Below are 14,082 nucleotides of genomic sequence, written 5' to 3' on the forward strand. Positions count from 1 at the left end.
TGCAATTTAAATAAGTGATCTTTGTCACATTCTGCTCTGAATATATTAGTACTATAATGCATGTAAGTGTTAATTTGAGATCATTATTTATTAGAGAATAAATAATGTCATTTAAAATGCAGGTTAAGTAAATTTAATGCATCAGAATGTTTTATAAATACTACTGCACATGGATGGATGTAATTTCTTTCCTAGTGGGTTATATGTGATTCTCCATTTAGGTTATAAACAACTATTCCAGTATGTAGTGATATTTAATTTACAAAATAATTATAATATAAAAAAGGTAATGAAAATGAAACTTTATATCTAACAGTATTATAGAATATGCTATTTATTCTCCAGTATAATATGTTGCATGTCTTAATTTAATAGACAAAGTCTCAAAAACTGATAATGAATGTTGGTTGGATTTAAGTACAGACTTAAGTGAAACTATTGTTTCATATAATTGTTACTACATACAGCTGGTAGCATGTATTGAAATTTATTGTGAAGGTGCTAACAAGTTGAGTATTCAAATTAACGTTTTATATATAAAAGTTTATTGAAAAGTGTTTTTGAAAGTGTTAACTGTCTTTCTCTGGTTAAATTTAAAGTAAATTTGAAATTAAGAAAGAGGTTGCTGTCTACTATCTTCACAAGAATTGGGCATTATTTGAGTACTTTGATTAATGTATAAAATAATTTCTGCTGAAATTAAAATTTTGCTCTTGTACGTAGTTTTGAAAAGTGAATAAATTTCAAAATCATTTTGAAACACCTTAAACGTGCTTAAGTATGAAAAAGAATCCTTATGAAGTGCTTAATTTTCTTAAAATTGTAGAAACTTTCTGGTTTCTGTTCCCTCCAGACACTGGATACCATAAACTGAAAGTATCATTGTAAGACTTTGTTCATCAGATGTATTAAGGAGGGAGTAAAATATTGGAAAATTTGGAGAAGGAATTCAGAGAGATTTTTTTTCCACTTCCATCTTTCTTCAACACTGTTTATTGAAACACTAGAATGATTGTCTCAAAGAGGCAGTATGAAATATGTACTGAACTTCACACTTAAATTTTTAGTGTTTTAGATAGCAAAGAATTTATTTATGTCCTACAAATTTTTGTTGAACCCTTTATGTGTTGTTAAAGAATAGGCAGATTGGGCCTATCAATGCTAAGTGGAATATAGATTATCAAGATTAATTTTATTCATCGCCAATATATGTTGGAAGCTACTCTAAAAACACTTGGAAAGGAGCCTCTGTAATACATTACACATTCAATCATCGTTCTGGTTAATAAATTGTTTTAAAGTAATCTATTGAAGGACGTATTAAAGGAGTTTTATTGTGGACATTTATACATTAGTGGATCCAGCATGCTGAAATTTTACCTTGGAAGTCATAAGTTTTCAGTGATTGTGATTTCTTGTGCAATCTTTTTTTTTTTTTTTTTTTTTTTTTTTGTGTGTGTGTGTGTGTGCCATCCTTTTGAAAGTTATTTGTTGAACCACTCTTGCCAAATTGTAATTTTAATTTAAAAAAGAAAAAAATTTCTGGATTAGATCTTAAATTAAAAATAAAAACTGTTTTTCAAAACTTTATTCTTCAGAGTTCAGATTCTATCACCTTTTTAATGATTTTTGCTTTTACTCTTTTTGTAACTCTTACAGATTTTGTGTTTATTGTTTTTGAAGTGAAATCTCTCTCGATTTTGGTAAAAGTTAGGAACATGAAATTTGGCAATAAGTTGCTTCTTGGACTATAGGAGTCTACTAAGAATGATTTCTGAAAATTTTTATTAGAAGTATGGTTCAAAATTAAAAACAGAAATTTCAACATTTTCCCACCATAATATCAAAGCATATTATTGCAATGTAGCATCCCAGGGATGGGGGAAAAAGTAACTTTTTAATGATATCAATTTTATTTGAATGTATTTTGTATTTAAATATAGTAGTTTTTGAAAAAATAAGTTTAGACCTTGTTTGTAAAAATTATTTTAAATGTAATGAAATTCAAAAGACTCCTTAATATTGCTAAATCAGATCATTCAGTCTTGTGATTTTACTGCTGTCAGCATCGTGATAAAAACTCCTTTTATTAATTTTAAAATAATTTAATCTAACTTAAAAGAAATTTAAAAAGAAATTCATTGAATAAGATTCTTTACTTGATGAGTCATTACATTTTCATGTCAGTGTCATATATTGACTGGTATTGTCTTCAAAAAATACATTTTAAAAATGTAGCAACTGTTTTTTTCATTTTGCTGCTAACTACAAAAATGGCATTTTTTTTAACTATGTGGATTTGTTTGTATTATTTATGAAAACATGGAATTAATTCATTTTCAGTTTGAAAATATGTGTTCATGTTTTTGGTAACTTTTTAAAAACATACCAAAGAAAATTTTATTTAATTTTGCATATCGATTGAAAAGCAATTTTTATCAAATTTCTGAAATGAGACTTTAAAAAAAAAGCTGTGTAGTGAAGCTCAGAAATAAACATTAAGATGATTTTTTTTATAGCCTGTCCGTTTCTAAATGATGCTCTTCTTTTCTGTTAAAGAAAGAAAATCTTGATATAGGAAAAGTCAATTAGAACATGGTATTCTTTTTCTGGCATTTTCCCCATTCTTTTAATAATAGCTGTCCTGAAATGCTTTTGCTCATTGCTTCCTAAGGCTGCAAATAAAATGTTTTATTCATCCTAATTATTTGATAATTTATTAATTTTAAGAATTGTTCATAAAGATCACAATTTTCAATGGAAATGTTCTGAAAGCTAATTTTTTGGTAATGATAGTTTTTATAAAAACCAAAAAAAAAAAAAAAAGTTTTGCATTGCAAGATGCTGTGCAAATACAGAAATAATATTTATTTTTTTAGATTTAATTTTTAAAAAATTTTCTATAAAAACTATGTATTATAAAACAAAACAAACTTTGCATGCATATAAAAAAAATTGTGCAATTTTTACAGCAATTTGTCACTGCATGATCCGATTCTTCAATTCATGGAAATGTTGTCACAATTGTTGGAATGAATTCTGAACTTTCATACAGTACTGAATTTTATTAATGTTTTCACTATCGCATTTTATTCTTTTGGATTACTTGGAAAATTTCCTTTGTTTTAATGACATAATTGGAATATTGATTTTGTATTATAAAGTTTTATTCTCCTTTTGAAACATTCTTAGAAAAATAATGCTTTAAAGATATTTTACCTCTGTGTTTTTAATACTTGTTAAATATTTTGCTTCATTTCATGATATTTTATATTCTTTTTCTTTCTATACTTTACTTTCTTCCAAAAGTTGTTAAAGTTTCCATTTTTTCTTAATTTACAAACACTTTTCTTTTTAGTTTAATTTTTGGTTAAAAAAAATTAGTAGTGTCTACTAATTATTTTTATGATCATCAAGTTAAAATTCTTCATCTTTAATGCATTCCCTTCCCTTATGATGCCTGAAAACTGTTGATATTTATTTTATGATGAGAGGATGAATGAAAATTTAACATTTTCATCTTTTGTTTACTTCAAAAGAAAAAAAAATACTCTGTGCTATTATCTTTATAAAGGAGCACCACTAGTCTTCTTTTCCCCACATCCTTCAGTGATTTAGTTTCTGATTTTCTATGATGGTTGAGAATTTTATCTATTTGCAAACTTTTGCTCTCAGAAAAAAACTCATTCAATTACGTAGGGGAAATAAATTGATTGAGGAAGTAATGAAATAGACGGATAATTTGATTCCTGTAAGTGTTTAATAAAGTATTTTTATGATGGAATACTCACAACTTTGCTGTTCATGTGACTCGATCTTCCTGTGGAATTACAAGAAATGTGCATGAATTTTGTATATTTGAATAGAATATAAACTGCTCCTACCAGACAAGTGCACTATATTATTCGCTTGCTTTGCAGAAGTCATGTTAATTACATTTGGAAAGAAACATTTTGAATACAGTAGGATTGATTTAATTCTACTTTTTCATTTAATTATTGCATTTTTACCCTGAATTAATGGCTCATTACTGATTACTATAATTCGTATTACATGTTTGAATGTCTCATTAATCTGTATAACCATATGCACTTCACTGTGCCATGGAAATTATGTAATGGTTAGAATTTTATTCTGCTGTGCACAAAAGCATTTTAATGTCATTTATTTAATAGTTGCTAAGCTGTCCCCTAATATTTGTCAATTTTTTCTTGCCTTTTTATATTAATGCACTAATTATATTGTAACATTTCTATTTGAGATAAAGCATTTGCTTTTCAGTGGATAAATTTCAGACATGTTTGAGTATTCAACATTTATAAGTTAAAAAAAAACGAATTTTACTTGAATAGTTAGCATTTTTATTTGCGTTAAATATGCTTTACCTTCATATTCTTTTAAAGCTCATTTATTGTACTTATATTCTTATTGGGGATAAATATCTTGATTACAAAACGATAACCTATTTTTGAACACAGTTAAAATATTTTTTGTACAATTGGCATTTTTTTAGCACAATTAGATTTCTACTTTTCACATTAAATCACAATTGTGTTTAAAAAAGAAGTTGGCATTAATGATCAACATCAGATTCAACTTGGGAAATATAAATGGATTTAAAATTATGAGAATCTTTTTTAATGAATTTTGGCATAGTTAAAATGCAAGCTCTATACATTTTTTTTTTTTTTTTTTTTTGCCTTAGAATATTTATAAATGCGTACTGTGGCATATAATATTCCAGAATGACAAGTCTAGATTGTGTTGAAATTTATTGTGCAAATACCCATGATATAAAATATGGAATTAAACAATTTTATGAATAAAAGTTCATTAAAAAAATTCTTTATCTTAGTGGAGAATGTTGAATTTCCTTTTCTATTTAAATTAAAAGTAAATTTAATATGCTGAGTTTTAAAAATAAGAAAAAGCCTTCTCTTTCTTTTCCATGTTCGTAAAAATATTTTTGTTGGAATGCAAAATCATTTCTGTGGAGGAAGAAGATCGTAATCTGCTATTCTTTGGAATTTTATGTCTTAATTGGTAGAATGTATTTTACACTTTAGAGGTGATGTTGAATCTCACTCATTATTTTGTTTTTTCTTCAATATTTAATAAATTTTTTTAAATAGTTTTGCTTGGCGATTTAAATTTTTCTTGAATCATTCTTGATAGTAGATTGTATTAAATTTGCTTTAACTATATATTATAATAATTATTAAATATTGTTCTTCATTCTTTCATTTGTTGAATACTGCATAAATTATTTCACTTATTCTCACTTCAAATGAGATTGTTGGATTTTATTATAAAATATCTGAAAATAGTTATTTTCTAAAAATTCTGTTTTATTCCTTTTTTTATTTCTATTTAACATCCACTTAATATTATTCTATAGTTTTGAATGACATATTTATTTTTTTCTTTATTTTTTGGAATGTAATGGGGTTAATTTCATTCTACTTTTTATTATTCCACTCTAATCACTCATTAAAGACTCATTACCAATTATTCTAATTCATATTACATCTTTGAGTGTCTTGTTAACCTGGAAGACCATATTCACATCTCTGCATTAAATGTTTGTCAGGCAGTGCTTTTCTTTCACATTTTAAAATATCATAATAGCTGCTTAGGTGATATATCATTTTCTTTTCTGTATAATTTTGTCTTTTTGTTGTTTATGATACTAAACAGATTAAAATTTTTCTATTTCAGATGGTACTTATGGACTTGAATCAAAAAATTTTTGACATATTTTGAAAATTGAGCAGTGTCAAGTAATAAATTAAATTTTACCTCTTGCATTTAATGATGGAGCTTGCTTTAAATGTTCTATTCTTCCAAGTTCTTTTCAAACTCAAATGCAAAACTATAAGCGATTTTTGTACACATATTTTTAACATATAGGCACTATTCTTTTAAGAAAACTTGCATAAATGATTAATATCACATTTAGCCTTGAGACGATTATTGGATTAATACTTATGAACATCTCTTTTGTGTTTGTAAATGAATGATGTGAGTTACAAATGAACGTAAATCTGCTGCACCAGAAGACTTCAGAAATTTTAAACACTGCTAGATATAATATTTATCATTTTTAGTTTCTCTATAAATTTCTTAAATAATTATTTCAATATGTGTTGGTATTCATTTTGCAAATATTTGTAATGAAAACGCAATTATTAAAATGATAATGTGTCTAAAAAAATTTTTTTAAGTGTTATTTCTTAGTGGAATGTCTTTCTCTAGTTAAATTATTAGTTAATTTTTTTATTCAGATAGTTGATAATAAGGAAGATCAACCTCTCTACCATCTTCACAAGGATAAATCTTATCATAATTGTTTTAATCAATTCTAAACATTTGAGATGTTCTTAAATTTTGGTTCCCCCCCCCCCTTTTTATTACAATATTTAATAAATTTATTTCAAATGGTTATGAGCAATGATTTAAAATTTTTTGTTTTAATGACTAATTTTAAATATTGATTATATAATATAAAGTTTAGTTTTTCTTGGATCTTTCTTAGAAATAAACTGCATTAAATGTATTCACCTGTGTCTTCTAATAATTGTTCTTCTAATTTTGTATAATGCACATATTATTTCACTTATCCTCACTTCAAATGAAGTTGCGAAATTTTATTCTAAGATATCTTAAAATAGTTATCTGAAGAAATGTTTGATAATTTCTATTCTATTTATTTAACATGTGCTTAGTATTTTTTTAAAAATTAAATAATATTATCTGTTAAATGTATTTTAATGAAATGCAAGCTATTTATTTTATTTCGGCATTATTAGTAGTAAATTATTTTGGTATTTTTAATGCAAGTAATTTTTATATGAAAGTTTGTAAAATTCTTTTACAATATGCCTGGAAAAATAAGAACTTCATTAATTGTGGCTATAAAGGTAAATACTGCATATAGTTAAAGGATTCAAAAGTAAAAGTAAATCAATCAACATTACTAAAAAATGTCCTCAACATTTCCCCATTCAAAATATCACTTGTTTTTGGAGCAAGAAAAGACTAAATAAATAACTGATAGTAATATAAGGCAGAGAAATTTAGAATCAGGTTTCTTGGTGTCTTTACATATAAAGGAAATTCTCTTAGAAAAGGAAATATTTGAACCTGAATGTGGAACTTATCCTTTCTGTCAGCAAAGTGAGTGAGCCAAATATTTTACTTTGCTGACAAAATTGAATGTGTTGCTGAGTGTTACTGATGAAAAAACTAAACTGTTGTAAGAATTTAATATTAAATGAAACAGAAATCTTTCTTGGTATTATTAATAAAACATGCAGGTTTTTATGTTTCAGATATGTTAGTGAATTGGTTGTTTACTATTTTTTTCTTAGTACATATAAATAAATATAAGAACTGTATTATGACAAGATAATTTTATGAATATATTGAAAGTGCTTTTTCATAAGGAACTTGCAAAATTAAAAAGTGTTGCTTCTATGTTTATGAAAAATATTCGACAATTGGCAATATGCTGTATTTATATTGTATAAATCTTGCTCAACTTAATGAATTTCATTGTTACATATAATTCTATAAATAAAACTCTTATATTAGTGTTTGTTCTTACATCTACTCAGAAGTCTTAAAAGGTGTATATTTTTAAAAATTTAGTTATTCACCGTCAAAAGTGGTAGAAATAACTGTCTTCTTTAATTGTAGGAATACTGCAATCATGATTTACACATTATTATTATTTTATCTATATCATGTCAACAGTATGATTGCTTCTACACTAGGATAAAATTCTCTTATAACATTGTTTTTTATATTTTGTTTTTATGTATTATGTCATAATTGCGTTCTTTATTTCTTATTTTATGAGTATTTGTATGAGATCTCCGTCAGATTTATTTAAGTTTTTCATTTTAATTTATTTCATATATCTTGTAAATATCTTGCATATCTATACATATGTTTCTTTATATTTTTTAGTTTTGTCATTAATTATTGTTTTATCCATTTTTAAGTGTTTTGCAAATTGTACTTGTAATGTTTTTTCTATGATTGGATTTGAGTTTTTGCTGTGGAACTGCCTTTCATAACAGTTTCTGTTGCAGGATTATTCTTCTCGTCTCTTTTTGCTGAATTTATGTTTGTCATTTGCATCTTATATATTTTATACAGAAATCGTCTCTCAACTCAGCTTTTCTCCTAATGGATACTGAATCTGAAGAATAAATATTTTTAGAATCCATGCTTAAATTCTATCAGCAAGATGATCCACTCATTTGTGGAGACAATTATTTATTTGCTCCACATCTGTAGTAGATTTTCTTGAATTCTTTTAATTTAAGTTAAAAAAAAATTACCACACAGAAGCTTTTAAGAAGCTTTAAAAATGTTTGCATTTTGAAATTTTTTTTCTTGTATTATTCAGCACTTAAAAACTTGGCTTATTAAAATATTATGTTGTTTTCATATAAATACGCAATTTCTAGAATTTTTATTATGGCCTTTTAACTTAGGAGTGTTGTAAATTATATAATAAATAAATACATTTTGATGTTGGGACTTTGTAAATTATTATGTTATCAATAATTTAAAGGTTTTATAAATTTTCCCCTTATTTTGTTCTGTGTCTGTGTTTTATAGATTGTTAAAATATTGAAGTTATCAATCATGATTTTTTAAAAACATTATTATGTGAAATTATTTTATCACTTTAGATGGTTGTTTTTAATTCATTCTGAATTCAAATACAATTACTTAACAAGAATTATTTTTTTCACTTTTAGTGGGGTTTTTTTTATTTACTTGTAAATATTAGATAATGAAATTAAATTTGTATTCTTAAGGGCATTTTAAAGTTTAATTTTTTTTATACAATAACTATATATATTAGATTTGTAATGAAGAAGAAAAAAATTCTAAATTTTCTTTCTCTATTCTTTTAAAGCTAAGTTTATTAAAAACAGTATCCAGAGCATTCTACTGCTAATGACTCTTCCTTGACTCAAAAATGGACATTACTAAAAAGATATTATAGAAATATTATTATTCCATATATATATATTATAGATAAAGATAGATGATAAAAGAATTTTCTTAACTTTTAATCTTTCACTATTTTTTTATATTTTGAAACATACAGAGAAAGCTTCAAGTATGGACATGAAATTCTTCATAATATGACTTACCAGCTAGAAAAACACTATTAAAAAAACTTATATCCTCCAATACATTAGCAGGAAATTACATTTAAATAATTTTATGTAACTGAATATAGCTTTGTATGAATTGTCACTAGAAAATTGGATTTAAATAGTTCTATGTTTTTAAAAAAATGACTATAAAATACAATTCTTTGCAACTTTAAATCATTAACAGCTGCATCTTATTTTCAAATAACACTAATTAGGTTGATAAATAACTTTATCAAATGGAAACATTTTAAGTATATTTACAATTGTTATAATTTATAAATGATTAATTTGTCACAAAAAACAGTGCAGCAACAAATTTTTGCAATAACAAAAATTTTATTCAAAAACTTTTGAAATTTATAATATATTATACTATATTGGAATATAGTGAGGTAAATCTCAGTTAAACATTAATTTTGAATTAATTAAAATAATAAATATCAAAATACTTTCAATAAAATCAGAATACATGATCAGAAAACTGATTCTTGAATAATGGCTTGCCTTGCTATACAACAAAAATTACAATACATACTTACTTATTCAACATGCTATGTTTATTATACCACTATGATATGAATGCTATTGCTTAGCTTTTATGTTTTGTGTAGACAGCGTTATTTAAGTTAGATATAAATTGAAAACTGGATAAGTGAAAATAAAGAGAGGGGAAGATCTAAATACTTTCCTTGAGTTGTAAATTGTAATATCAAGTTTTTTTTACAGTGAACACTTAAAAAAAAATTCTAAATTATTATTTGCTAAATTTATGTTAATGTTATTTTACTTATTTTTTAAAAATAACAATGACTTAGATCATTAACTTTTAGTTATACGTCTTCCACTCATAAAATGTGTTATTTAATTATGAATGCAGATGTGAATTCCTGTTAGTTTATCACCTTAAATTATTTAGAAGTTACAAGAATTTAACATGCATTTGCTTAAAACTACAAAGCACAAGATTAATATAACGACCAAATAAAAAAGCAGCATATATGGAATGGATAATGATTTGTTTTATTTTCATATTAAATACATGGATATAAACAGATCATATAGTGTGATATCAATATCACATTACCTTTTCATTTACAATGTAATTTATACATTTCTAAAAATTTTATTTTTTCCTCCCTTTAGAAATCTTAACTACTCAAGCAGAGTTTTGAAGTGCAGCAGAAAGAGAGACAATCAAATACCTTTCCAACCTACAACAATTGCAAGATGTAAATCAATTTATTTTGGAAGGAAAAGTCAAGTTGGTGGAAGACCAGTTAAGTGAGCATTACCACCTGCCCTAAAAGAACATGCATATGGAATTTTCTCTGAGTTACCTAAAAAACATCCAAAAACAAATCATAATTTGAGACAATTTTTGAAAAGAATGTATCTCTTCCAAGTTAATTTATACTTCTAGCTAATTTATACTTATTTTATTATTATCATGCTTCAAAAATATGTTTATTAATTGTAATTTTTTTTCTTTTGTACAAAAATGTACTAGATGTAAATTTTAAAAATGTACTAGAACATACTAACAGGATTTGTATGGTGTTAAAATAATTGGTATTAATACGGTTTAAAATTTTAATGTTGTCGTAGTATCAAATAGTACTTATTTCATAAAACTGTTATATGTTAAATATTTTTCAATTTATTATATATATATATATATATATTAAAAATTCAAGAAGTTAAAAAAAAGTATTTACAAGTTGCTCTGTTGCGTATTGAAGCATTTTCAGAAAATTAATAAAACATTCCTATGAAACCAAAGAGTCCTAAATTTTTTATTGATGTTATATGTATTCACATATATTAACCAAAGTTTTCATATAATGCTTGAGATGTTATTTTATGGGATTTGAAGTTATTCTTTACATGTACATTCTAAAACTGCTTTAAGTCATTCTTTCCCGGCACCTTTTATTTTTTACTTAATGTTTATTATTTTCTGCAACACTCTACAAATTTCTTGAATATATTGTTAGTCTTAAGCAGTGTATAAAAGAAACAAATAAAAAAAGATAGTCTAATTAATGATTTTTTTAATCATAAAAAATAGAAGTTTAAAAACTATTTCCTAGGGATGTAGACAGGACATTGGGAAGCACATAGCCTCAAAGGATTTTCATCTTCCTTACCAGCTGAAAATTGAAGTAGTTAGTGACATAAAACATAGTTTGAGCTTATTTAAAATATAAAACGCTAGATATTTATGATTAGACATCTATTTAGTGTAATTGGTGAGAGTTTTTTTTTTTAATTTTTATTCTTTTTTTTACTCTTATAATTAAATTGGCTTGTCAGGCCAAAGGATGAAAGGCGAAGTGAAGAAGGGATTTAACACAGTGCCTCTACTTAAAAATGACAAGGACATTTTATATTAGAATATTGAAAATAATTTTTTTAAATTCAAATATAAGAAAAAATATATGAAGTATTTATACTCTTTCTGTCTTCTGTAAACCTATATTTCTATATCAAATATAAATCTATCAATTAAACAAACAAAGAAAAAAGCATTAAGGAAAATGTATCCCTTATCCACAAATTTTTTCATTCCAAGAATTGTAAAAATAATCAGTGTTATGCTATTACTATGAGGTATTAAAAAGTAAGTCTACCATCAATAATGCATATAAATTATTTTCACTGAGAGATATCAATAAATAAATAAATAATTTTTAAAAATATAAATGGGTACAAGTCTTCAAACTATAATGAATGTTTCGATTTATTTGTAAAAAGAGATCTTGCCCTAATTAAATTTTTCATTTTGAGCTTTTTAAATATACTCTAAAAATATAGTTCACAAAAGAGGTAAAAGTAGAATAAGTATTGATAAATAAGTAAGATTTGTATTTAAAGTCAGTATATATTTTTTCATTAAAATAATTTATGTGAACAGAGTGAACAGTAAAAACTGTGCTAAATGTATTTTGTTTTGATAGTTAGTGTGTACTATTACTCCAACTAAAATATTATATATATTAAAAAATTTCTAATTGAAAAGAGTTTTTAAAATAATTTCTAAAAGAATAAAAATTTTATTGTTCATTTCAAAGTACTTAGCAGTGATTTGATATGTTATATCATTTTTTGTAACTTTATTAAATTATTTTCATAGTTGAAGGGATGAAGACATATTTGCTATAGACAAAATTCAAAATGTATTCACTTGTGGAAATAGAAACAAATTTTAAAATATTGTGAAAACTTAACTAATATATTTAACTCACAAATACTAACGATACAAGTTTTTAAAAATTTAATTGTTTGAATGTCAGAAGAAATTGTTTTCAAATGGAGTTGGGGATATATGATTTTATTTATTGAAAAATAAATATTAAAACAATTCTTTTTAAATGTCTTAATAAAATTTTTGGAATAATTAATAAAAGTTTTGGAAAATATATTAAATTTCTTAATACTATTTATTACTGTAAAATATATTTTCATATACATAAATTAAATATGTACGTTTTTCTCCCGCCACCCTTTTTTTTTTACGGTTTACATGTCATATTAATCTGGGACACATATACAGAAGAAAAGATCAAATCCTGAAAAATGAATTCAAGAAATATAAAAATTACAATTTATTAGAAATATTTTTGTGTTTCTTCTTAATATTATTTTGATATAAATAAAAAAAGTAGCAACGAAATCCCATATTTATACGTTTTGGGGAATTAAGTAATTATCTCCTCCTATATGTAGTGGACTTGAAAATAATAAATGTTCAGCTACAAGTTTCAATGGCTGCATAAATTATCAAATAATGGCTCGAAAATCATAGAAAAATAAGAAGTATTTAATTACTGCATCATAAATTTCGAAATTACGTTCATATACTTTTTATACTTCTGTGCATAAATAACATTAATTAATTCTATTACTAGTTTCTTAAATCAGAAATAGAAACGTTTTTCATGATTGAAACAGTTTTCTAGATCGTATTGAAAAATCACTCGTATATCTTCCATAAAACTAATGAAAACCATAAGGTGTTAAGCCAAAAAAAAAAAAAAAAGGATAATTACACTATCTCCGTTAAATAAGTAGAAAGGTTACTGAAATATATGTTTTAAGCTAATTCATAGGCATATCCTTCAGAAACTAATATCATTCCGCTAACAACAAGCATTGTGATACAACTCATCATTTAAAAGACAATACTTATCCCCGGTGCCATCCTCTGTCAAATGCTCCTACCTGTGAAAAGTGCGGTTTGCAATGGATTCTTCCATACTATGGAGACATATCGGAATCGATACAACAGCAATAAAAAATAACACTCTACTAACTTTGGACATAGATTAAGCTTTCTTTTTAATCATTAGCGCGGGCTACCGCACTTTCATGAGATTATGATTACACAATCTAGAATAGTTGTAATCTTGAATGGATGAAGAAAATGATAATAATTTTTTTTAAATAGAAATAGTGGTGTGTTTGTAGTGCTATATTTGTTGGTCCTGTAGTGGTGTTATATTTGTTTGCAAATAGAAGCTATTGATACAATATCTTACTTTACAGAAGAATTTCTAGTTTAAATCTAACGTTTCGGACATTTCCTTCGTTTTATTAACCAAAAGACTGAATACTGTAATTGATTTGTATGGTTATACCAGAAACATTTATTTATTAAAAAAAATGTTACATTTTAAATTGCTTTTATTCTATCTTAAATGATGCTTCAGATTTATTGATCTTAAACTGCGTCTAATACGTAATTGATTTGCATGGTTATACCAGAAACATTTATTTATTAAAAAAATTGTTAAATTTTAAATTGCTTTTATTGTATCTTAAATGATACTTCAGATTTATTGATCTTAAACTGCGTCTAATACGGTGCGAATGCATATGACTCAGTCCATTTTTCTGACCG

The sequence above is a fragment of the Argiope bruennichi genome, chromosome X1 (genome assembly GCF_947563725.1).
Source record: "Argiope bruennichi chromosome X1, qqArgBrue1.1, whole genome shotgun sequence".
NCBI lineage: Eukaryota > Metazoa > Arthropoda > Arachnida > Araneae > Araneidae > Argiope > Argiope bruennichi.